The sequence below is a fragment of the Oncorhynchus nerka genome, linkage group LG4, assembly GCF_034236695.1.
Source record: "Oncorhynchus nerka isolate Pitt River linkage group LG4, Oner_Uvic_2.0, whole genome shotgun sequence".
Taxonomy (NCBI): domain Eukaryota; kingdom Metazoa; phylum Chordata; class Actinopteri; order Salmoniformes; family Salmonidae; genus Oncorhynchus; species Oncorhynchus nerka.
Genome location: NC_088399.1, coordinates 18579699 through 18606198, shown reverse-complemented (window position 1 = coordinate 18606198; position 26500 = coordinate 18579699). Strand labels below are relative to the sequence as shown.

General features: G+C 43.2%; 1 protein-coding gene across 3 annotated transcripts in view; it reads left to right on the top strand.

Moving 5' to 3' along the window:
• Nucleotides 1-26500, top strand: part of garnl3 (GTPase activating Rap/RanGAP domain like 3) — a 331807-nt gene that overhangs the window by 147857 nt on the left and 157450 nt on the right. The gene's annotated exons all lie outside the window — the stretch shown is intronic.

Here is a 26500-nt window from a genome sequence, read left to right as displayed (position 1 = left end):
TGAAAAATTTTACTACCTCCCAACGCTGAGAAATGTTACTACCTCCCAACGCTGAAAATTGTTACTACCTCCCAACGCTTCCAAATGTTACTACATCCCAACGCTGAGAAATGTTACTACCTCCTAACACTGAGAAATGTTACTACCTCCCAACGCTGAGAAATGTTACTACCTCCCAACGCTGAAAAATGTTACTACCTCCCAATGCTGAAAAATGTTACTACCTCCCAACGCTTCCAAATGTTACTACCTCCCAACGCTGAAAAATTTTACTACCTCCCAACACTGAAAAATGTTACTACCTCCCAACGCTGAAAAATGTTACTACCTCCCAATGCTGAAAAATGTTACTACCTCCCAACGCTTCCAAATGTTACTACCTCCCAACGCTGAAAAATGTTACTACCTCCCAACACTGAAAAATGTTACTACCTCCCAATGCTGAAAAATGTTACTACCTCCCAACGCTGAAAAATGTTACTACCTCCCAACACTTCCAAATGTTACTACCTCCCAACACTTCCAAATGTTACTACCTCCCAACGCTGAAAAATGTTACTACCTCCCAATGCTGAAAAATGTTACTACCTCCCAACGCTTCCAAATGTTACTACCTCCCAACGCTTCCAAATGTTACTACCTCCCAACGCTGAAAAATTTTACTATCTCCCAACGCTTCCAAATGTTACTACCTCCCAACGCTGAAAAATGTTACTATCTCCCAACGCTGAAAAATGTTACTACCTCCCAACGCTTCCAAATGTTACTACCTCCCAACGCTTCCAAATGTTACTACCTCCCAACTCTGAAAATGTTACTACCTCCCAACGCTGAAAATGTTACTACCTCCCAACGCTGAAAATGTTACTACCTCCCAACGCTGAAAAATGTTACTACCTCCCAACGCTGAGAACTGTTACTACCTCCCAACGCTTCCAAATGTTACTACCTCCCAACGCTTCCAAATGTTACTACCTCCCAACTCTGGAAAATGTTACTACCTCCCAACGCTGAAAATGTTACTACCTCCCAACGCTGAAAATGTTACTACCTCCCAACGCTGAAAAATGTTACTACCTCCCAACGCTGAGAAATGTTACTACCTCCCAATGCTGAAAAATGTTACTACCTCCCAACGCTGAAAATGTTACTACCTCCCAACACTGAAAAATGTTACTACCTCCCAACACTTCCAAATGTTACTACCTCCCAATGCTGAAAATGTTACTACCTCCCAACGCTTCCAAATGTTACTACCTCCCAACGCCTCCAAATGTTACTACCTCCCAACGCTTCCAAATGTTACTACCTCCCAACGCTGAAAAATGTTACTACCTCCCAATGCTGAAAAATGTTACTACCTCCCAACGCTTCCAAATGTTACTACCTCCCAACGCTGAAAAATTTTACTACCTCCCAACACTGAAAAATGTTACTACCTCCCAACGCTGAAAAATGTTACTACCTCCCAATGCTGAAAAATGTTACTACCTCCCAACGCTGAAAATGTTACTACCTCCCAACGCTGAAAAATGTTACTACCTCCCAACACTGAAAATGTTACTACCTCCCAATGCTGAAAAATGTTACTACCTCCCAACGCTGAAAAATGTTACTACCTCCCAACACTTCCAAATGTTACTACCTCCCAACACTTCCAAATGTTACTACCTCCCAACGCTGAAAAATGTTACTACCTCCCAATGCTGAAAAATGTTACTACCTCCCAACGCTTCCAAATGTTACTACCTCCCAACGCTTCCAAATGTTACTACCTCCCAACGCTGAAAAATTTTACTATCTCCCAACGCTTCCAAATGTTACTACCTCCCAACGCTGAAAAATGTTACTATCTCCCAACGCTGAAAAATGTTACTACCTCCCAACGCTTCCAAATGTTACTACCTCCCAACGCTTCCAAATGTTACTACCTCCCAACTCTGGAAAATGTTACTACCTCCCAACGCTGAAAAATGTTACTACCTCCCAACGCTGAAAAATGTTACTACCTCCCAACGCTGAAAAATGTTACTACCTCCCAACGCTGAGAACTGTTACTACCTCCCAACGCTTCCAAATGTTACTACCTCCCAACGCTTCCAAATGTTACTACCTCCCAACTCTGGAAAATGTTACTACCTCCCAACGCTGAAAAATGTTACTACCTCCCAACGCTGAAAAATGTTACTACCTCCCAACGCTGAAAAATGTTACTACCTCCCAACGCTGAGAAATGTTACTACCTCCCAATGCTGAAAAATGTTACTACCTCCCAACGCTGAAAAATGTTACTACCTCCCAACACTGAAAAATGTTACTACCTCCCAACACTTCCAAATGTTACTACCTCCCAATGCTGAAAAATGTTACTACCTCCCAACGCTTCCAAATGTTACTACCTCCCAACGCCTCCAAATGTTACTACCTCCCAACGCTTCCAAATGTTACTACCTCCCAACTCTGGAAAATGTTACTACCTCCCAACGCTTCCAAATGTTACTACCTCCCAACGCTTCCAAATGTTACTACCTCCCAACGCTGAAAAATGTTACTACCTCCCAACTCTGAAAAATGTTACTACCTCCCAACGCTTCCAAATGTTACTACCTCCCAACGCTTCCAAATGTTACTACCTCCCAACGCTTCCAAATGTTACTACCTCCCAACTCTGGAAAATGTTACTACCTCCCAACGCTGAAAAATGTTACTACCTCCCAACGCTGAAAAATGTTACTACCTCCCAACGCTGAAAAATTTTACTACCTCCCAACGCTGAGAAATGTTACTACCTCCCAACGCTGAAAAATTTTACTACCTCCCAACGCTGAGAAATGTTACTACCTCCCAACGCTGAAAATTGTTACTACCTCCCAACGCTTCCAAATGTTACTACCTCCCAACGCTGAGAAATGTTACTACCTCCTAACACTGAGAAATGTTACTACCTCCCAACGCTGAGAAATGTTACTACCTCCCAACGCTGAAAAATGTTACTACCTCCCAATGCTGAAAAATGTTACTACCTCCCAACGCTTCCAAATGTTACTACCTCCCAACGCTGAAAAATTTTACTACCTCCCAACACTGAAAAATGTTACTACCTCCCAACGCTGAAAAATGTTACTACCTCCCAATGCTGGAAAAATGTTACTACCTCCCAACGCTTCCAAATGTTACTACCTCCCAACGCTGAAAAATGTTACTACCTCCCAACACTGAAAAATGTTACTACCTCCCAATGCTGAAAAATGTTACTACCTCCCAACGCTGAAAAATGTTACTACCTCCCAACACTTCCAAATGTTACTACCTCCCAACACTTCCAAATGTTACTACCTCCCAACGCTGAAAAATGTTACTACCTCCCAATGCTGAAAAATGTTACTACCTCCCAACGCTTCCAAATGTTACTACCTCCCAACGCTTCCAAATGTTACTACCTCCCAACGCTGAAAAATGTTACTATCTCCCAACGCTTCCAAATGTTACTACCTCCCAACGCTGAAAAATGTTACTATCTCCCAACGCTGAAAAATGTTACTACCTCCCAACGCTGAAAAATGTTACTACCTCCCAACGCTTCCAAATGTTACTACCTCCCAACGCTTCCAAATGTTACTACCTCCCAACTCTGGAAAATGTTACTACCTCCCAACGCTGAAAAATGTTACTACCTCCCAACGCTGAAAAATGTTACTACCTCCCAACGCTGAAAAATGTTACTACCTCCCAACGCTGAAAAATGTTACTACCTCCCAACGCTGAGAACTGTTACTACCTCCCAACGCTGAAAAATGTTACTACCTCCCAACGCTGAAAAATGTTACTACCTCCCAACTCTGGAAAATGTTACTACCTCCCAACGCTGAAAAATGTTACTACCTCCCAACGCTGAAAAATGTTACTACCTCCCAACGCTGAAAAATGTTACTACCTCCCAACGCTGAGAAATGTTACTACCTCCCAACGCTGAAAAATGTTACTACCTCCCAACGCTGAAAAATGTTACTACCTCCCAACGCTGAAAAATGTTACTACCTCCCAACGCTGAAAAATGTTACTACCTCCCAACGCTGAGAAATGTTACTACCTCCCAACGCTGAAAAATTGTTACTACCTCCCAACGCTGAGAAATGTTACTACCTCCCAACGCTGAAAATTGTTACTACCTCCCAACGCTTCCAAATGTTACTACCTCCCAACGCTTCCAAATGTTACTACCTCCCAACGCTGAGAAATGTTACTACCTCCTAACACTGAGAAATGTTACTACCTCCCAACGCTTCCAAATGTTACTACCTCCCAACGCTGAAAAATGTTACTACCTCCCAACACTGAAAAATGTTACTACCTCCCAATGCTGAAAAATGTTACTACCTCCCAACGCTGAAAAATGTTACTACCTCCCAACACTGAAAAATGTTACTACCTCCCAACACTTCCAAATGTTACTACCTCCCAATGCTGAAAAATGTTACTACCTCCCAATGCTTCCAAATGTTACTACCTCCCAACTCTGAAAAATGTTACTATCTCCCAACGCTGAAAAATGTTACTACCTCCCAACGCTTCCAAATGTTACTACCTCCCAACTCTGAAAAATGTTACTACCTCCCAACGCTTCCAAATGTTACTACCTCCCAACGCCTCCAAATGTTACTACCTCCCAACGCTTCCAAATGTTACTACCTCCCAACTCTGGAAAATGTTACTACCTCCCAACGCTTCCAAATGTTACTACCTCCCAACGCTGAAAAATGTTACTACCTCCCAACGCTTCCAAATGTTACTACCTCCCAACGCTGAAAAATGTTACTACCTCCCAACGCTGAGAAATGTTACTACCTCCCAACGCTGAAAAATGTTACTACCTCCCAACGCTGAAAAATGTTACTACCTCCCAACGCTGAAAAATGTTACTACCTCCCAACGCTGAAAAATGTTACTACCTCCCAACGCTGAGAAATGTTACTACCTCCCAACGCTGAAAATTGTTACTACCTCCCAACGCTGAGAAATGTTACTACCTCCCAACGCTGAAAATTGTTACTACCTCCCAACGCTTCCAAATGTTACTACCTCCCAACGCTTCCAAATGTTACTACCTCCCAACGCTGAGAAATGTTACTACCTCCTAACACTGAGAAATGTTACTACCTCCCAACGCTTCCAAATGTTACTACCTCCCAACGCTGAAAAATGTTACTACCTCCCAACACTGAAAAATGTTACTACCTCCCAATGCTGAAAAATGTTACTACCTCCCAACGCTGAAAAATGTTACTACCTCCCAACACTGAAAAATGTTACTACCTCCCAACACTTCCAAATGTTACTACCTCCCAATGCTGAAAAATGTTACTACCTCCCAATGCTTCCAAATGTTACTACCTCCCAACTCTGAAAAATGTTACTATCTCCCAACGCTGAAAAATGTTACTACCTCCCAACGCTGAAAAATGTTACTACCTCCCAACGCTGAAAAATGTTACTACCTCCCAACGCTGAGAACTGTTACTACCTCCCAACGCTGAAAAATGTTACTACCTCCCAACGCTGAAAAATGTTACTACCTCCCAACTCTGGAAAATGTTACTACCTCCCAACGCTGAAAAATGTTACTACCTCCCAACGCTGAAAAATGTTACTACCTCCCAACGCTGAAAAATGTTACTACCTCCCAACGCTGAGAAATGTTACTACCTCCCAACGCTGAAAAATGTTACAATGTTACTACCTCCCAACGCTGAGAAATGTTACTACCTCCCAACGCTGAAAAATTGTTACTACCTCCCAACGCTGAGAAATGTTACTACCTCCCAACGCTGAAAATTGTTACTACCTCCCAACGCTTCCAAATGTTACTACCTCCCAACGCTTCCAAATGTTACTACCTCCCAACGCTGAGAAATGTTACTACCTCCTAACACTGAGAAATGTTACTACCTCCCAACGCTTCCAAATGTTACTACCTCCCAACGCTGAAAAATGTTACTACCTCCCAACACTGAAAAATGTTACTACCTCCCAATGCTGAAAAATGTTACTACCTCCCAACGCTGAAAAATGTTACTACCTCCCAACACTGAAAAATGTTACTACCTCCCAACACTTCCAAATGTTACTACCTCCCAATGCTGAAAAATGTTACTACCTCCCAATGCTTCCAAATGTTACTACCTCCCAACTCTGAAAAATGTTACTATCTCCCAACGCTGAAAAATGTTACTACCTCCCAACGCTTCCAAATGTTACTACCTCCCAACTCTGAAAAATGTTACTACCTCCCAACGCTGAAAAATGTTACTACCTCCCAACGCTCCAAATGTTACTACCTCCCAACGCTGAAAATGTTACTACCTCCCAACTCTGGAAAATGTTACTACCTCCCAACGCTTCCAAATGTTACTACCTCCCAACGCTGAAAAATGTTACTACCTCCCAACGCTTCCAAATGTTACTACCTCCCAACGCTGAAAAATGTTACTACCTCCCAACGCTGAGAAATGTTACTACCTCCCAACGCTGAAAAATGTTACTACCTCCCAACGCTGAAAAATGTTACTACCTCCCAACGCTGAAAAATGTTACTACCTCCCAACGCTGAAAAATGTTACTACCTCCCAACGCTGAGAAATGTTACTACCTCCCAACGCTGAAAAATTGTTACTACCTCCCAACGCTGAGAAATGTTACTACCTCCCAACGCTGAAAATTGTTACTACCTCCCAACGCTTCCAAATGTTACTACCTCCCAACGCTTCCAAATGTTACTACCTCCCAACGCTGAGAAATGTTACTACCTCCTAACACTGAGAAATGTTACTACCTCCCAACGCTTCCAAATGTTACTACCTCCCAACGCTGAAAAATGTTACTACCTCCCAACACTGAAAAATGTTACTACCTCCCAATGCTGAAAAATGTTACTACCTCCCAACGCTGAAAATGTTACTACCTCCCAACACTGAAAAATGTTACTACCTCCCAACACTTCCAAATGTTACTACCTCCCAATGCTGAAAAATGTTACTACCTCCCAATGCTTCCAAATGTTACTACCTCCCAACTCTGAAAATGTTACTATCTCCCAACGCTGAAAAATGTTACTACCTCCCAACGCTTCCAAATGTTACTACCTCCCAACTCTGAAAAATGTTACTACCTCCCAACGCTTCCAAATGTTACTACCTCCCAACGCCTCCAAATGTTACTACCTCCCAACGCTTCCAAATGTTACTACCTCCCAACTCTGGAAAATGTTACTACCTCCCAACGCTTCCAAATGTTACTACCTCCCAACGCTGAAAAATGTTACTACCTCCCAACGCTTCCAAATGTTACTACCTCCCAACGCTGAAAAATGTTACTACCTCCCAACGCTGAGAAATGTTACTACCTCCCAACGCTGAAAATTGTTACTATCTCCCAACGCTGAGAAATGTTACTACCTCCCAACGCTGAGAAATGTTACTACCTCCCAACGCTTCCAAATGTTACTACCTCCCAATGCTGAAAAATGTTACTACCTCCCAACGCTGAAAAATGTTACTACCTCCCAACGATGAGAAATGTTACTACCTCCCAACGCTGAAAAATGTTACTACCTCCCAACGCTGAGAAATGTTACTACCTCCCAACGCTGAAAATTGTTACTACCTCCCAATGCTTCCAAATGTTACTACCTCCCAACGCTTCCAAATGTTACTACCTCCCAACGCTGAGAAATGTTACTACCTCCAACGCTGAGAAATGTTCCTACCTCCCAACGCTGAAAATGTTACTACCTCCCAACACTGAAAAATGTTACTACCTCCCAACGCTGAAAATTGTTACTACCTGCCAACGCTGAAAAATGTTACTACCTCCCAACGCTTCCAAATGTTACTACCTCCCAACGCTGAAAATGTTACTATCTCCCAACGCTTCCAAATGTTACTACCTCCCAACTCTGAAAATGTTACTACCTCCCAACGCTTCCAAATGTTACTACCTCCCAACGCTGAAAAATGTTACTACCTCCCAACGCTTCCAAATGTTACTACCTCCCAACGCTGAAAAATGTTACTATCTCCCAACGCTGAAAAATGTTACTACCTCCCAACGCTGAAAAATGTTACTACCTCCCAACGCTTCCAAATGTTACTACCTCCCAACGCTTCCAAATGTTACAACCTCCCAACGCTGAAAAATGTTACTACCTCCCAACGCTGAAAAATGTTACTACCTCCCAACGCTGAGAAATGTTACTACCTCCCAATGCTGAAAAATGTTACTACCTCCCAACGCTGAAAAATGTTACTACCTCCCAACACTGAAAAATGTTACTACCTCCCAACACTTCCAAATGTTACTACCTCCCAATGCTGAAAAATGTTACTACCTCCCAACGCTTCCAAATGTTACTACCTCCCAACGCCTCCAAATGTTACTACCTCCCAACGCTTCCAAATGTTACTACCTCCCAACGCTGAAAAATGTTACTACCTCCCAATGCTGAAAAATGTTACTACCTCCCAACGCTTCCAAATGTTACTACCTCCCAACGCTGAAAAATTTTACTACCTCCCAACACTGAAAAATGTTACTACCTCCCAACGCTGAAAAATGTTACTACCTCCCAATGCTGAAAAATGTTACTACCTCCCAACGCTTCCAAATGTTACTACCTCCCAACGCTGAAAAATGTTACTACCTCCCAACACTGAAAAATGTTACTACCTCCCAATGCTGAAAAATGTTACTACCTCCCAACGCTGAAAAATGTTACTACCTCCCAACACTTCCAAATGTTACTACCTCCCAACACTTCCAAATGTTACTACCTCCCAACGCTGAAAAATGTTACTACCTCCCAATGCTGAAAAATGTTACTACCTCCCAACGCTTCCAAATGTTACTACCTCCCAACGCTTCCAAATGTTACTACCTCCCAACGCTGAAAAATTTTACTATCTCCCAACGCTTCCAAATGTTACTACCTCCCAACGCTGAAAAATGTTACTATCTCCCAACGCTGAAAAATGTTACTACCTCCCAACGCTTCCAAATGTTACTACCTCCCAACGCTTCCAAATGTTACTACCTCCCAACTCTGGAAAATGTTACTACCTCCCAACGCTGAAAAATGTTACTACCTCCCAACGCTGAAAAATGTTACTACCTCCCAACGCTGAAAAATGTTACTACCTCCCAACGCTGAGAACTGTTACTACCTCCCAACGCTTCCAAATGTTACTACCTCCCAACGCTTCCAAATGTTACTACCTCCCAACTCTGGAAAATGTTACTACCTCCCAACGCTGAAAATGTTACTACCTCCCAACGCTGAAAAATGTTACTACCTCCCAACGCTGAAAAATGTTACTACCTCCCAACGCTGAGAAATGTTACTACCTCCCAATGCTGAAAAATGTTACTACCTCCCAACGCTGAAAAATGTTACTACCTCCCAACACTGAAAAATGTTACTACCTCCCAACACTTCCAAATGTTACTACCTCCCAATGCTGAAAAATGTTACTACCTCCCAACGCTTCCAAATGTTACTACCTCCCAACGCCTCCAAATGTTACTACCTCCCAACGCTTCCAAATGTTACTACCTCCCAACTCTGGAAAATGTTACTACCTCCCAACGCTTCCAAATGTTACTACCTCCCAACGCTTCCAAATGTTACTACCTCCCAACGCTGAAAAATGTTACTACCTCCCAACTCTGAAAAATGTTACTACCTCCCAACGCTTCCAAATGTTACTACCTCCCAACGCTTCCAAATGTTACTACCTCCCAACGCTTCCAAATGTTACTACCTCCCAACTCTGGAAAATGTTACTACCTCCCAACGCTGAAAAATGTTACTACCTCCCAACGCTGAAAATGTTACTACCTCCCAACGCTGAAAAATTTTACTACCTCCCAACGCTGAGAAATGTTACTACCTCCCAACGCTGAAAAATTTTACTACCTCCCAACGCTGAGAAATGTTACTACCTCCCAACGCTGAAAATTGTTACTACCTCCCAACGCTTCCAAATGTTACTACCTCCCAACGCTGAGAAATGTTACTACCTCCTAACACTGAGAAATGTTACTACCTCCCAACGCTGAGAAATGTTACTACCTCCCAACGCTGAAAAATGTTACTACCTCCCAATGCTGAAAATGTTACTACCTCCCAACGCTTCCAAATGTTACTACCTCCCAACGCTGAAAAATTTTACTACCTCCCAACACTGAAAAATGTTACTACCTCCCAACGCTGAAAAATGTTACTACCTCCCAATGCTGAAAAATGTTACTACCTCCCAACGCTTCCAAATGTTACTACCTCCCAACGCTGAAAAATGTTACTACCTCCCAACACTGAAAAATGTTACTACCTCCCAATGCTGAAAAATGTTACTACCTCCCAACGCTGAAAAATGTTACTACCTCCCAACACTTCCAAATGTTACTACCTCCCAACACTTCCAAATGTTACTACCTCCCAACGCTGAAAAATGTTACTACCTCCCAATGCTGAAAAATGTTACTACCTCCCAACGCTCCAAATGTTACTACCTCCCAACGCTTCCAAATGTTACTACCTCCCAACGCTGAAAAATGTTACTATCTCCCAACGCTTCCAAATGTTACTACCTCCCAACGCTGAAAAATGTTACTATCTCCCAACGCTGAAAAATGTTACTACCTCCCAACGCTGAAAAATGTTACTACCTCCCAACGCTTCCAAATGTTACTACCTCCCAACGCTTCCAAATGTTACTACCTCCCAACTCTGGAAAATGTTACTACCTCCCAACGCTGAAAATGTTACTACCTCCCAACGCTGAAAAATGTTACTACCTCCCAACGCTGAAAAATGTTACTACCTCCCAACGCTGAAAAATGTTACTACCTCCCAACGCTGAAAACTGTTACTACCTCCCAACACTGAAAAATGTTACTACCTCCCAACGCTGAAAACTGTTACTACCTCCCAACTCTGAAAATGTTACTACCTCCCAACGCTGAAAAATGTTACTACCTCCCAACGCTGAAAAATGTTACTACCTCCCAACGCTGAAAAATGTTACTACCTCCCAACGCTGAGAAATGTTACTACCTCCCAACGCTGAAAAATGTTACTACCTCCCAACGCTGAAAAATGTTACTACCTCCCAACGCTGAAAATGTTACTACCTCCCAACGCTGAAAATGTTACTACCTCCCAACGCTGAGAACTGTTACTACCTCCCAACGCTGAAAATTGTTACTACCTCCCAACGCTGAAAAATTTTACTACCTCCCAATGCTGAAAAATGTTACTACCTCCCAACGCTTCCAAATGTTACTACCTCCCAACGCTTCCAAATGTTACTACCTCCCAACGCTGAGAAATGTTACTACCTCCCAACGCTGAGAAATGTTACTACCTCCCAACGCTTCCAAATGTTACTACCTCCCAACGCTGAAAAATGTTACTACCTCCCAACACTGAAAAATGTTACTACCTCCCAATGCTGAAAAATGTTACTACCTCCCAACGCTGAAAAATGTTACTACCTCCCAACACTGAAAAATGTTACTACCTCCCAACACTTCCAAATGTTACTACCTCCCAATGCTGAAAAATGTTACTACCTCCCAATGCTTCCAAATGTTACTACCTCCCAACTCTGAAAAATGTTACTATCTCCCAACGCTGAAAAATGTTACTACCTCCCAACGCTTCCAAATGTTACTACCTCCCAACTCTGAAAATGTTACTACCTCCCAACGCTTCCAAATGTTACTACCTCCCAACGCTCCAAATGTTACTACCTCCCAACGCTTCCAAATGTTACTACCTCCCAACTCTGGAAAATGTTACTACCTCCCAACGCTTCCAAATGTTACTACCTCCCAACGCTGAAAAATGTTACTACCTCCCAACGCTTCCAAATGTTACTACCTCCCAACGCTGAAAATGTTACTACCTCCCAACGCTGAGAAATGTTACTACCTCCCAACGCTGAAAATTGTTACTATCTCCCAACGCTGAGAAATGTTACTACCTCCCAACGCTGAGAAATGTTACTACCTCCCAACGCTTCCAAATGTTACTACCTCCCAATGCTGAAAAATGTTACTACCTCCCAACGCTGAAAAATGTTACTACCTCCCAACGATGAGAAATGTTACTACCTCCCAACGCTGAAAAATGTTACTACCTCCCAACGCTGAGAAATGTTACTACCTCCCAACGCTGAAAATTGTTACTACCTCCCAATGCTTCCAAATGTTACTACCTCCCAACGCTTCCAAATGTTACTACCTCCCAACGCTGAGAAATGTTACTACCTCCTAACGCTGAGAAATGTTCCTACCTCCCAACGCTGAAAAATGTTACTACCTCCCAACACTGAAAAATGTTACTACCTCCCAACGCTGAAAATTGTTACTACCTGCCAACGCTGAAAAATGTTACTACCTCCCAACGCTTCCAAATGTTACTACCTCCCAACGCTGAAAAATGTTACTATCTCCCAACGCTTCCAAATGTTACTACCTCCCAACTCTGGAAAATGTTACTACCTCCCAACGCTTCCAAATGTTACTACCTCCCAACGCTGAAAAATGTTACTACCTCCCAACGCTTCCAAATGTTACTACCTCCCAACGCTGAAAAATGTTACTATCTCCCAACGCTGAAAAATGTTACTACCTCCCAACGCTGAAAAATGTTACTACCTCCCAACGCTTCCAAATGTTACTACCTCCCAACGCTTCCAAATGTTACAACCTCCCAACTCTGGAAAATGTTACTACCTCCCAACGCTGAAAAATGTTACTACCTCCCAACGCTGAAAAATGTTACTACCTCCCAACGCTGAAAAATGTTACTACCTCCCAACGCTGAAAAATGTTACTACCTCCCAACGCTGAGAACTGTTACTACCTCCCAACGCTGAAAAATGTTACTACCTCCCAACGCTGAAAAATGTTACTACCTCCCAACTCTGGAAAATGTTACTACCTCCCAACGCTGAAAAATGTTACTACCTCCCAACGCTGAAAAATGTTACTACCTCCCAACGCTGAAAAATGTTACTACCTCCCAACGCTGAGAAATGTTACTACCTCCCAACGCTGAAAAATTGTTACTACCTCCCAACGCTGAGAAATGTTACTACCTCCCAACGCTGAAAATTGTTACTACCTCCCAACGCTTCCAAATGTTACTACCTCCCAACGCTTCCAAATGTTACTACCTCCCAACGCTGAAAAATGTTACTATCTCCCAACGCTGAAAAATGTTACTACCTCCCAACGCTGAAAAATGTTACTACCTCCCAACGCTTCCAAATGTTACTACCTCCCAACGCTTCCAAATGTTACAACCTCCCAACTCTGGAAAATGTTACTACCTCCCAACGCTGAAAAATGTTACTACCTCCCAACGCTGAAAAATGTTACTACCTCCCAACGCTGAAAAATGTTACTACCTCCCAACGCTGAAAAATGTTACTACCTCCCAACGCTGAGAACTGTTACTACCTCCCAACGCTGAAAAATGTTACTACCTCCCAACGCTGAAAAATGTTACTACCTCCCAACTCTGGAAAATGTTACTACCTCCCAACGCTGAAAAATGTTACTACCTCCCAACGCTGAAAAATGTTACTACCTCCCAACGCTGAAAAATGTTACTACCTCCCAACGCTGAGAAATGTTACTACCTCCCAACGCTGAAAAATTGTTACTACCTCCCAACGCTGAGAAATGTTACTACCTCCCAACGCTGAAAATTGTTACTACCTCCCAACGCTTCCAAATGTTACTACCTCCCAACGCTTCCAAATGTTACTACCTCCCAACGCTGAGAAATGTTACTACCTCCTAACACTGAGAAATGTTACTACCTCCCAACGCTTCCAAATGTTACGACCTCCCAACGCTGAAAAATGTTACTACCTCCCAACACTGAAAAATGTTACTACCTCCCAATGCTGAAAAATGTTACTACCTCCCAACGCTGAAAAATGTTACTACCTCCCAACACTGAAAAATGTTACTACCTCCCAACACTTCCAAATGTTACTACCTCCCAATGCTGAAAAATGTTACTACCTCCCAATGCTTCCAAATGTTACTACCTCCCAACTCTGAAAAATGTTACTATCTCCCAACGCTGAAAAATGTTACTACCTCCCAACGCTTCCAAATGTTACTACCTCCCAACTCTGAAAAATGTTACTACCTCCCAACGCTTCCAAATGTTACTACCTCCCAACGCCTCCAAATGTTACTACCTCCCAACGCTTCCAAATGTTATTACCTCCCAACTCTGGAAAATGTTACTACCTCCCAACGCTTCCAAATGTTACTACCTCCCAACGCTGAAAAATGTTACTACCTCCCAACGCTTCCAAATGTTACTACCTCCCAACGCTGAAAAATGTTACTACCTCCCAACGCTGAGAAATGTTACTACCTCCCAACGCTGAAAATTGTTACTATCTCCCAACGCTGAGAAATGTTACTACCTCCCAACGCTGAGAAATGTTACTACCTCCTAACGCTGAGAAATGTTCCTACCTCCCAACGCTGAAAAATGTTACTACCTCCCAACACTGAAAAATGTTACTACCTCCCAACGCTGAAAATTGTTACTACCTGCCAACGCTGAAAAATGTTACTACCTCCCAACGCTTCCAAATGTTACTACCTCCCAACGCTGAAAAATGTTACTATCTCCCAACGCTTCCAAATGTTACTACCTCCCAACGCTGAAAAATGTTACTATCTCCCAACGCTGAAAAATGTTACTACCTCCCAACGCTGAAAAATGTTACTACCTCCCAACGCTTCCAAATGTTACTACCTCCCAACGCTTCCAAATGTTACAACCTCCCAACTCTGGAAAATGTTACTACCTCCCAACGCTGAAAAATGTTACTACCTCCCAACGCTGAAAAATGTTACTACCTCCCAACGCTGAAAAATGTTACTACCTCCCAACGCTGAAAAATGTTACTACCTCCCAACGCTGAGAACTGTTACTACCTCCCAACGCTGAAAAATGTTACTACCTCCCAACGCTGAAAAATGTTACTACCTCCCAACTCTGGAAAATGTTACTACCTCCCAACGCTGAAAAATGTTACTACCTCCCAACGCTGAAAAATGTTACTACCTCCCAACGCTGAAAAATGTTACTACCTCCCAACGCTGAGAAATGTTACTACCTCCCAACGCTGAAAAATTGTTACTACCTCCCAACGCTGAGAAATGTTACTACCTCCCAACGCTGAAAATTGTTACTACCTCCCAACGCTTCCAAATGTTACTACCTCCCAACGCTTCCAAATGTTACTACCTCCCAACGCTGAGAAATGTTACTACCTCCTAACACTGAGAAATGTTACTACCTCCCAACGCTTCCAAATGTTACTACCTCCCAACGCTGAAAAATGTTACTACCTCCCAACACTGAAAAATGTTACTACCTCCCAATGCTGAAAAATGTTACTACCTCCCAACGCTGAAAAATGTTACTACCTCCCAACACTGAAAAATGTTACTACCTCCCAACACTTCCAAATGTTACTACCTCCCAATGCTGAAAAATGTTACTACCTCCCAATGCTTCCAAATGTTACTACCTCCCAACTCTGAAAAATGTTACTATCTCCCAACGCTGAAAAATGTTACTACCTCCCAACGCTTCCAAATGTTACTACCTCCCAACTCTGAAAAATGTTACTACCTCCCAACGCTTCCAAATGTTACTACCTCCCAACGCCTCCAAATGTTACTACCTCCCAACGCTTCCAAATGTTACTACCTCCCAACTCTGGAAAATGTTACTACCTCCCAACGCTTCCAAATGTTACTACCTCCCAACGCTGAAAAATGTTACTACCTCCCAACGCTTCCAAATGTTACTACCTCCCAACGCTGAAAAATGTTACTACCTCCCAACGCTGAGAAATGTTACTACCTCCCAACGCTGAAAATTGTTACTATCTCCCAACGCTGAGAAATGTTACTACCTCCCAACGCTGAGAAATGTTACTACCTCCCAACGCTTCCAAATGTTACTACCTCCCAATGCTGAAAAATGTTACTACCTCCCAACGCTGAAAAATGTTACTACCTCCCAACGATGAGAAATGTTACTACCTCCCAACGCTGAGAACTGTTACTACCTCCCAACGCTTCCAAATGTTACTACCTCCCAACGCTTCCAAATGTTACAACCTCCCAACTCTGGAAAATGTTACTACCTCCCAACGCTGAAAAATGTTACTACCTCCCAACGCTGAAAAATGTTACTACCTCCCAACGCTGAAAAATGTTACTACCTCCCAACGCTGAAAAATGTTACTACCTCCCAACGCTGAGAACTGTTACTACCTCCCAACGCTGAAAAATGTTACTACCTCCCAACGCTGAAAAATGTTACTACCTCCCAACGCTGAAAAATGTTACTACCTCCCAACTCTGGAAAATGTTACTACCTCCCAACGCTGAAAAATGTTACTACCTCCCAACGCTGAAAAATGTTACTACCTCCCAACGCTGAAAAATGTTACTACCTCCCAACGCTGAGAAATGTTACTACCTCCCAACGCTGAAAAATGTTACTACCTCCCAACGCTGAGAAATGTTACTACCTCCCAACGCTGAAAATTGTTACTACCTCCCAACGCTTCCAAATGTTACTACCTCCCAACGCTTCCAAATGTTACTACCTCCCAACGCTGAGAAATGTTACTACCTCCTAACACTGAGAAATGTTACTACCTCCCAACGCTTCCAAATGTTACTACCTCCCAACGCTGAAAACTGTTACTACCTCCCAACACTGAAAAATGTTACTACCTCCCAACGCTGAAAAATGTTACTACCTCCCAACGCTGAAAACTGTTACTACCTCCCAACACTGAAAAATGTTACTACCTCCCAACACTACAAAATGTTACTACCTCCCAATGCTGAAAAATGTTACTACCTCCCAATGCTTCCAAATGTTACTACCTCCCAACTCTGAAAAATGTTACTATCTCCCAACGCTGAAAAATGTTACTACCTCCCAACGCTTCCAAATGTTACTACCTCCCAACGCTGAAAAATGTTACTACCTCCCAACGCTTCCAAATGTTACTACCTCCCAACGCTCCAAATGTTACTACCTCCCAACGCTTCCAAATGTTACTACCTCCCAACTCTGAAAATGTTACTACCTCCCAACGCTTCCAAATGTTACTACCTCCCAACGCTGAAAAATGTTACTACCTCCCAACGCTTCCAAATGTTACTACCTCCCAACGCTGAAAAATGTTACTACCTCCCAACGCTGAGAAATGTTACTACCTCCCAACGCTGAAAATTGTTACTATCTCCCAACGCTGAGAAATGTTACTACCTCCCAACGCTGAGAAATGTTACTACCTCCCAACGCTTCCAAATGTTACTACCTCCCAATGCTGAAAAATGTTACTACCTCCCAACGCTGAAAAATGTTACTACCTCCCAACGATGAGAAATGTTACTACCTCCCAACGCTGAAAAATGTTACTACCTCCCAACGCTGAGAAATGTTACTACCTCCCAACGCTGAAAATTGTTACTACCTCCCAATGCTTCCAAATGTTACTACCTCCCAACGCTTCCAAATGTTACTACCTCCCAACGCTGAGAAATGTTACTACCTCCTAACGCTGAGAAATGTTCCTACCTCCCAACGCTGAAAAATGTTACTACCTCCCAACACTGAAAAATGTTACTACCTCCCAACGCTGAAAATTGTTACTACCTGCCAACGCTGAAAAATGTTACTACCTCCCAACGCTTCCAAATGTTACTACCTCCCAACGCTGAAAAATGTTACTACATCCCAACACTGAAAAATGTTACTACCTCCCAATGCTGAAAAATGTTACTACCTCCCAACGCTGAAAAATTTTACTACCTCCCAACACTTCCAAATGTTACTACCTCCCAACACTTCCAAATGTTACTACCTCCCAACGCTGAAAAATGTTACTACCTCCCAATGCTGAAAAATGTTACTACCTCCCAACGCTTCCAAATGTTACTACCTCCCAACGCTTCCAAATGTTACTACCTCCCAACGCTGAAAAATGTTACTATCTCCCAACGCTTCCAAATGTTACTACCTCCCAACCCTGAAAAATGTTACTATCTCCCAACGCTGAAAAATGTTACTATCTCCCAACGCTGAAAAATGTTACTACCTCCCAACGCTGAAAAATGTTACTACCTCCCAACGCTTCCAAATGTTACTACCTCCCAACGCTTCCAAATGTTACTACCTCCCAACTCTGGAAAATGTTACTACCTCCCAACGCTGAAAAATGTTACTACCTCCCAACGCTGAAAAATGTTACTACCTCCCAACGCTGAGAACTGTTACTACCTCCCAACGCTTCCAAATGTTACTTCCTCCCAACGCTTCCAAATGTTACTATCTCCCAACTCTGGAAAATGTTACTACCTCCCAACGCTGAAAAATGTTACTACCTCCCAACGCTGAAAAATTTTACTACCTCCCAACGCTGAAAAATGTTACTACCTCCCAACGCTGAGAAATGTTACTACCTCCCAACGCTGAAAAATTGTACTACCTCCCAACGCTTCCAAATGTTACTACCTCCCAACGCTGAAAATTGTTACTACCTCCCAACGCTTCCAAATGTTACTACCTCCCAACGCTTCCAAATGTTACTACCTCCCAACGCTGAGAAATGTTACTACCTCCTAACACTGAGAAATGTTACTACCTCCCAACGCTGAGAAATGTTACTACCTCCCAACGCTGAAAAATGTTACTACCTCCCAATGCTGAAAAATGTTACTACCTCCCAACGCTTCCAAATGTTACTACCTCCCAACGCTGAAAAATGTTACTACCTCCCAACACTGAAAAATGTTACTACCTCCCAATGCTGAAAAATGTTACTACCTCCCAACGCTGAAAAATGTTACTACCTCCCAACACTGAAAAATGTTACTACCTCCCAATGCTGAAAAATGTTACTACCTCCCAATGCTTCCAAATGTTACTACCTCCCAACTCTGAAAAATGTTACTATCTCCCAACGCTGAAAAATGTTACTACCTCCCAACGCTTCCAAATGTTACTACCTCCCAACTCTGAAAAATGTTACTACCTCCCAACGCTTCCAAATGTTACTACCTCCCAACGCCTCCAAATGTTACTACCTCCCAACGCTTCCAAATGTTACTACCTCCCAACGCTTCCAAATGTTACTACCTCCCAACTCTGGAAAATGTTACTACCTCCCAACGCTTCCAAATGTTACTACCTCCCAACGCTGAAAAATGTTACTACCTCCCAACGCTTCCAAATGTTACTACCTCCCAACGCTGAAAAATGTTACTACCTCCCAACGCTGAGAAATGTTACTACCTCCCAACTCTGAAAAATGTTACTACCTCCCAACGCTTCCAAATGTTACTACCTCCCAACGCCTCCAAATGTTACTACCTCCCAACGCTTCCAAATGTTACTACCTCCCAACTCTGGAAAATGTTACTACCTCCCAACGCTTCCAAATGTTACTACCTCCCAACGCTGAAAAATGTTACTACCTCCCAACGCTTCCAAATGTTACTACCTCCCAACGCTGAAAAATGTTACTACCTCCCAACGCTGAGAAATGTTACTACCTCCCAACGCTGAAAATTGTTACTATCTCCCAACGCTGAGAAATGTTACTACCTCCCAACGCTGAGAAATGTTACTACCTCCCAACGCTTCCAAATGTTACTACCTCCCAATGCTGAAAAATGTTACTACCTCCCAACGCTGAAAAATGTTACTACCTCCCAACGATGAGAAATGTTACTACCTCCCAACGCTGAAAAATGTTACTACCTCCCAACGCTGAGAAATGTTACTACCTCCCAACGCTGAAAATTGTTACTACCTCCCAATGCTTCCAAATGTTACTACCTCCCAACGCTTCCAAATGTTACTACCTCCCAACGCTGAGAAATGTTACTACCTCCTAACGCTGAGAAATGTTCCTACCTCCCAACGCTGAAAAATGTTACTACCTCCCAACACTGAAAAATGTTACTACCTCCCAACGCTGAAAATTGTTACTACCTGCCAACGCTGAAAAATGTTACTACCTCCCAACGCTTCCAAATGTTACTACCTCCCAACGCTGAAAAATGTTACTACATCCCAACACTGAAAAATGTTACTACCTCCCAATGCTGAAAAATGTTACTACCTCCCAACGCTGAAAAATGTTACTACCTCCCAACACTTCCAAATGTTACTACCTCCCAACACTTCCAAATGTTACTACCTCCCAACGCTGAAAAATGTTACTACCTCCCAATGCTGAAAAATGTTACTACCTCCCAACGCTGAAAAATGTTACTACCTCCCAACGCTTCCAAATGTTACTACCTCCCAACGCTGAAAAATGTTACTATCTCCCAACCCTGAAAAATGTTACTATCTCCCAACGCTGAAAAATGTTACTATCTCCCAACGCTGAAAAATGTTACTACCTCCCAACGCTGAAAAATGTTACTACCTCCCAACGCTTCCAAATGTTACTACCTCCCAAACTCCTGGAAAATGTTACTACCTCCCAACTCTGAAAATGTTACTACCTCCCAACGCTGAAAAATGTTCCCAACGCTGAAAAATGTTACTACCTCCCAACGCTGAAAAATGTTACTACCTCCCAACGCTGAGAACTGTTACTACCTCCCAACGCTTCCAAATGTTACTTCCTCCCAACGCTTCCAAATGTTACTATCTCCCAACTCTGGAAAATGTTACTACCTCCCAACGCTGAAAAATGTTACTACCTCCCAACGCTGAAAAATTTTACTACCTCCCAACGCTGAAAAATGTTACTACCTCCCAACGCTGAGAAATGTTACTACCTCCCAACGCTGAAAAATTGTACTACCTCCCAACGCTGAGAAATGTTACTACCTCCCAACGCTGAAAATTGTTACTACCTCCCAACGCTTCCAAATGTTACTACCTCCCAACGCTTCCAAATGTTACTACCTCCCAACGCTGAGAAATGTTACTACCTCCTAACACTGAGAAATGTTACTACCTCCCAACGCTGAGAAATGTTACTACCTCCCAACGCTGAAAAATGTTACTACCTCCCAATGCTGAAAAATGTTACTACCTCCCAACGCTTCCAAATGTTACTACCTCCCAACGCTGAAAAATGTTACTACCTCCCAACACTGAAAAATGTTACTACCTCCCAATGCTGAAAAATGTTACTACCTCCCAACGCTGAAAAATGTTACTACCTCCCAACACTGAAAAATGTTACTACCTCCCAACACTTCCAAATGTTACTACCTCCCAATGCTGAAAAATGTTACTACCTCCCAATGCTTCCAAATGTTACTACCTCCCAACTCTGAAAAATGTTACTATCTCCCAACGCTGAAAAATGTTACTACCTCCCAACGCTTCCAAATGTTACTACCTCCCAACTCTGAAAAATGTTACTACCTCCCAACGCTTCCAAATGTTACTACCTCCCAACGCCTCCAAATGTTACTACCTCCCAACGCTTCCAAATGTTACTACCTCCCAACGCTTCCAAATGTTACTACCTCCCAACTCTGGAAAATGTTACTACCTCCCAACGCTTCCAAATGTTACTACCTCCCAACGCTGAAAAATGTTACTACCTCCCAACGCTGAAAAATGTTACTACCTCCCAACGCTGAAAAATGTTACTACCTCCCAACGCTGAGAAATGTTACTACCTCCCAACGCTGAAAATTGTTACTATCTCCCAACGCTGAGAAATGTTACTACCTCCCAACGCTGAGAAATGTTACTACCTCCCAACGCTTCCAAATGTTACTACCTCCCAATGCTGAAAAATGTTACTACCTCCCAACGCTGAAAAATGTTACTACCTCCCAACGATGAGAAATGTTACTACCTCCCAACGCTGAAAAATGTTACTACCTCCCAACGCTGAGAAATGTTACTACCTCCCAACGCTGAAAATTGTTACTACCTCCCAATGCTTCCAAATGTTACTACCTCCCAACGCTTCCAAATGTTACTACCTCCCAACGCTGAGAAATGTTACTACCTCCTAACGCTGAGAAATGTTCCTACCTCCCAACGCTGAAAAATGTTACTACCTCCCAACACTGAAAAATGTTACTACCTCCCAACGCTGAAAATTGTTACTACCTGCCAACGCTGAAAAATGTTACTACCTCCCAACGCTGAAAAATGTTACTACCTCCCAACTCTGAGAAATGTTACTACCTCCCAACGCTGAAAAATGTTACTACCTCCCAACGCTGAAAATTGTTACTACCTGCCAACGCTGAAAAATGTTACTACCTCCCAACGCTGAAAAATGTTACTACCTCCCAACTCTGAGAAATGTTACTACCTCCCAACGCTGAAAAATGTTACTACCTCCCAACTCTGAGAAATGTTACTACCTCCCAACGCTGAAAAATGTTACTACCTCCCAACGCTGAAAAATGTTACTACCTCCCAACGCTGAAAAATGTTACTACCTCCCAACGCTGAAAATTGTTACTACCTGCCAACACTGAAAAATGTTACTACCTCCCAACGCTGAAAAATGTTACTACCTCCCAACTCTGAGAAATGTTACTACCTCCCAACGCTGAAAAATGTTACTACCTCCCAACGCTGAAAATTGTTACTACCTGCCAACGCTGAAAAATGTTACTACCTCCCAACGCTGAAAAATGTTACTACCTCCCAACTCTGAGAAATGTTACTACCTCCCAACGCTGAAAAATGTTACTACCTCCCAACGCTGAAAACAGCAGAGGGAGCACCCCCCTGTCCACATCGACGGGACCGCAGTGGAGAAGATCAAAAGCTTCATGTTCTTCAGCGTACACATCACTGACAATCTGAAATGGTCCACCCACACAGACATTGTGGTGATGAAGGAGCAACAACGCCTCTTCAACCTCAGGAAGCTGAAGAAATTTGGCTTGGTCCCTAAGACCCTCACAAACTTTTACAGATGCACAATTGAGAGCATCCTGTCGGGGGTGGAGCAGTCTGTCAAACACATCACCGGGGGCACACTGCCTGCCCTCCAGGACACCTACAGCACCCGATGTCACAGGAAGGCCAAAAAGATCATCGAGGACATCAACCACCCGAGCTACTGCCTGTTCACGCTGCTATCATCCAGAAGGCGAGGTCAGTACAAGTACATCAAAGCTGGGACCGGGAGACTGAAAAACAGCTTCTATCTCAAGGCCATCAGAATGTTAAATAGCCATCACTAGCCGGCTACCACTCGGTTGCGCAACCCTGCATCTTAGAGGCTGCTGCCCTGTGTACATAGACATGGAATCCTTGATGATCTTCTTGGCCTTCCTGTGACATCCTAATCTATTGATTTATTTTGACTGGGAATATATGTTGGTCACAGATTTAAAAAAGTTCTAGGCATGGATCAGAAAGCCAGTCAGTATCTGGTGTGACCACCGCTTGCCTCATGTAGTATGACACATATCCTTCGCATAGAGTTGGCTTGTAAGAATATTTTAAGACACAACGCAGAGGACTAAAGGTGAAGAGGGAATTAACAATCAATGGAAATAGTTGTTTTTCTGTAATAGGGAATTGTTGATTAATGGGTCAGAGACATGGGAGGAATTTCAGTCCAGGACTCATAGCTACATGTGGCAAGTTCTCATTGGTTCAAATTGAGCCTGAAATGGGATACTTGTTATCTGGCCATTGGCCCAATTTTATTGCCAGGAATTCTAATTGTTCATCCACAGGCTAGGGTTGGGTATTATAAATGACATCCTGTCACTTAGTTATGTGGAGAATCACTAAGGAGAAGGAAGAAGGAACATCTGTCATCTACTTCCCAGCATAACAACTATGATTTGTTCTCTTTGAATAAGCCTATTTTCCTCCCCCTGATTTGCTTTGGGGAGTGTGTTATTGAAGGATAAGATCAACAGGCTGTTGATTGTTGTCTGTTGTGGCCTGTGGAATGTTGTCCTACTACTTTCCAATGGCTGTGCGAAGTTGCTGGATATTGGCGGGAACTGGAACACACTGCCAAAGATTTTTGTATCTAAACCAAGATAGACCACAGCCTGCCATCTCCAACGTGAACAAATGAGTCATAGTGGGCAGAACAAGCAAGGAGGTGGGCAGAGCCAAGCACGATCTAGCAAGATCCCATTGGCCCATTCTAGCATACGTCTGCATATTTCAGGTAGGGAATGCCTACTCTGGCAAAGTCGACAAAACTTAGTCCACTCTGTTCATAACAGATGGTAGTTTTTAGAACAGAAAACTGTATTAAGATCAAATGTTTCAGCGATGACAAAATGTGCAGAATGTCGGCCAAAATCCACCTCCTTCCATCTTCTCCCACTGATGGACACTGGGCTTCCTCTCATTACCATATATGGTAGTAAGTGGAAACATCAAGCGGATGCTTCACATTTGGTGAAATATCTGTCTCATTGTTCTATCTGTGACACTGTCGTACACGTCGATCCACAGCATCCAAAACATGCTCAATGGGTGACATATCTGGTGACTATGCAGGCCATAGAAGAACTGGGACATTTTCAGCTTCTAGGAATTGTGTACAGATCATTGCGACATGGGGCCGTGCATTATAATGCTGAAACATGAGGTGATGGCGGCGGATGAATGGTACGACAATGGGCCTTTGGATCTCTTCACGGTATCTCTGTGCATTCAAATTGCCATCAATATAATGCAATTGTGTTGGTTGTCCTTAGCTTGAGCCGGCCCATTCCATAACCCCACCAGCACCATGTTCACAACGTTGACATCAGCATCTTGTTTCTATCTGTCTTCCACCCACTTGCACACACAACGCCATACATGCTGTCTGCCATCTGACCGTGACAGTTGAAACGGGGATTCATCCGTGAAGTGCACACTTCTCCGGGGAGCCAGTGGCCATTGAAGGTGAGCATTTGCCCACTGAAGTCGGTTACAACACCAAACTGTAGTCAGGTCAAGACCCTGGTGAGGACAACGAACATGCAGATGAGCTTCCCCGAGACGGTTTCTGACAGTTTGTGCAGAAATTCTTTGGTTGTGCAAACCCACAGTTTCGTCAGCAATGCAGGTGGCTGGTCTCAGACGATCCCGCTGGTGAAGAAGCCAGATGTGAAGGTCCTGGGCAGGCGTGGTTACATGTGGCCTGTAGACATCTGTGGTGCACCTGTATAATGATCATGCTGTTTAATCAGTTTCTTGATATGCCACACCTGTCTGGTAGATGGATTATCTTGGCAAAGTAGAAATGCTCACTAACAGGGATGTAAACACATTTCTGGGATCTTTAATTTCAGACCAACACTTTGCATTTATATTTTTGTTCAGTGTAGCTTCTCCTCTTCTCTCTCTCTTTTTGTCGTTCCTCTCCATCGGGAGAATGGGCGAAGAGAACAACAAAACAGCAACACTTTTGTCTTAATTTATATTTTATCACTATCCCCTCCATCGCCTTCATGTTCATGCCCTAACATGCACCAGACATGACAGTGTGCATCACTGTCAATTTGACTATTCTATTGTATTTACACACACATTTTGTTACATTTCAGTCATTTAGCAGACTGTCTTATCCAGAGCGACTTACGGTAGTGAGTGCATACATTTGAATACTTTTTTCATACACACACACACACACACACACACACACACATACACACATATGCCCACACATACATGTACAAACACATATGCACACACACACACACAAACACATATACACACATGCACAAACACATATGCACACACACATGCACGCACACTCACTCACTCACTCACTCGCTCAAACACGCACACACACACACACACACACACACACACACACACACACACACACACACACACATACATACACACACACCTCCACCTTTCTCAGCTGAAGCACCGTTGCTTCAGTAACCATGACAACCTGGGATGTTTTCCCTGCAAAGAAAAACAAACTAATGTGTCTCCTATCTCCTCTCCCCTCTGTTTAAGAACCCATCCCACCTGTCACAGTGTGTGCGTGTGTGTGTGCGTGTGTGCGTGTGTGTGTGTGTGTGTGTGGCCTGTGGGTAGGTGTGAGGCTTGCCCTCAATAGCATGAATCAACAATGGGACATCCTGTCAAGGATGAGGAGGAGGTGCATTAGTAGAGGGACTTATAGAGGACTTAACATTATTATTGATGACGGGACATCTACTGGTTACAAAGGAGCTTTTCTTCTGTCAGCACCTCAACATTGTCTAGGAAACCCTGACTGAACAACCATGTGTTTCTGTTTTCAAGGTCCGGCTGTAGGTTAATGTATGTTTATATTGTGATAAATCAGTGTGTGTCGGGGGTGGAGTGGAGGGGGGAGTGTGTGTGTGTGTGTGTACTATACTGTATGTAATAGTGACAACAGTGTTATGAATCGCCCTTGTGTAC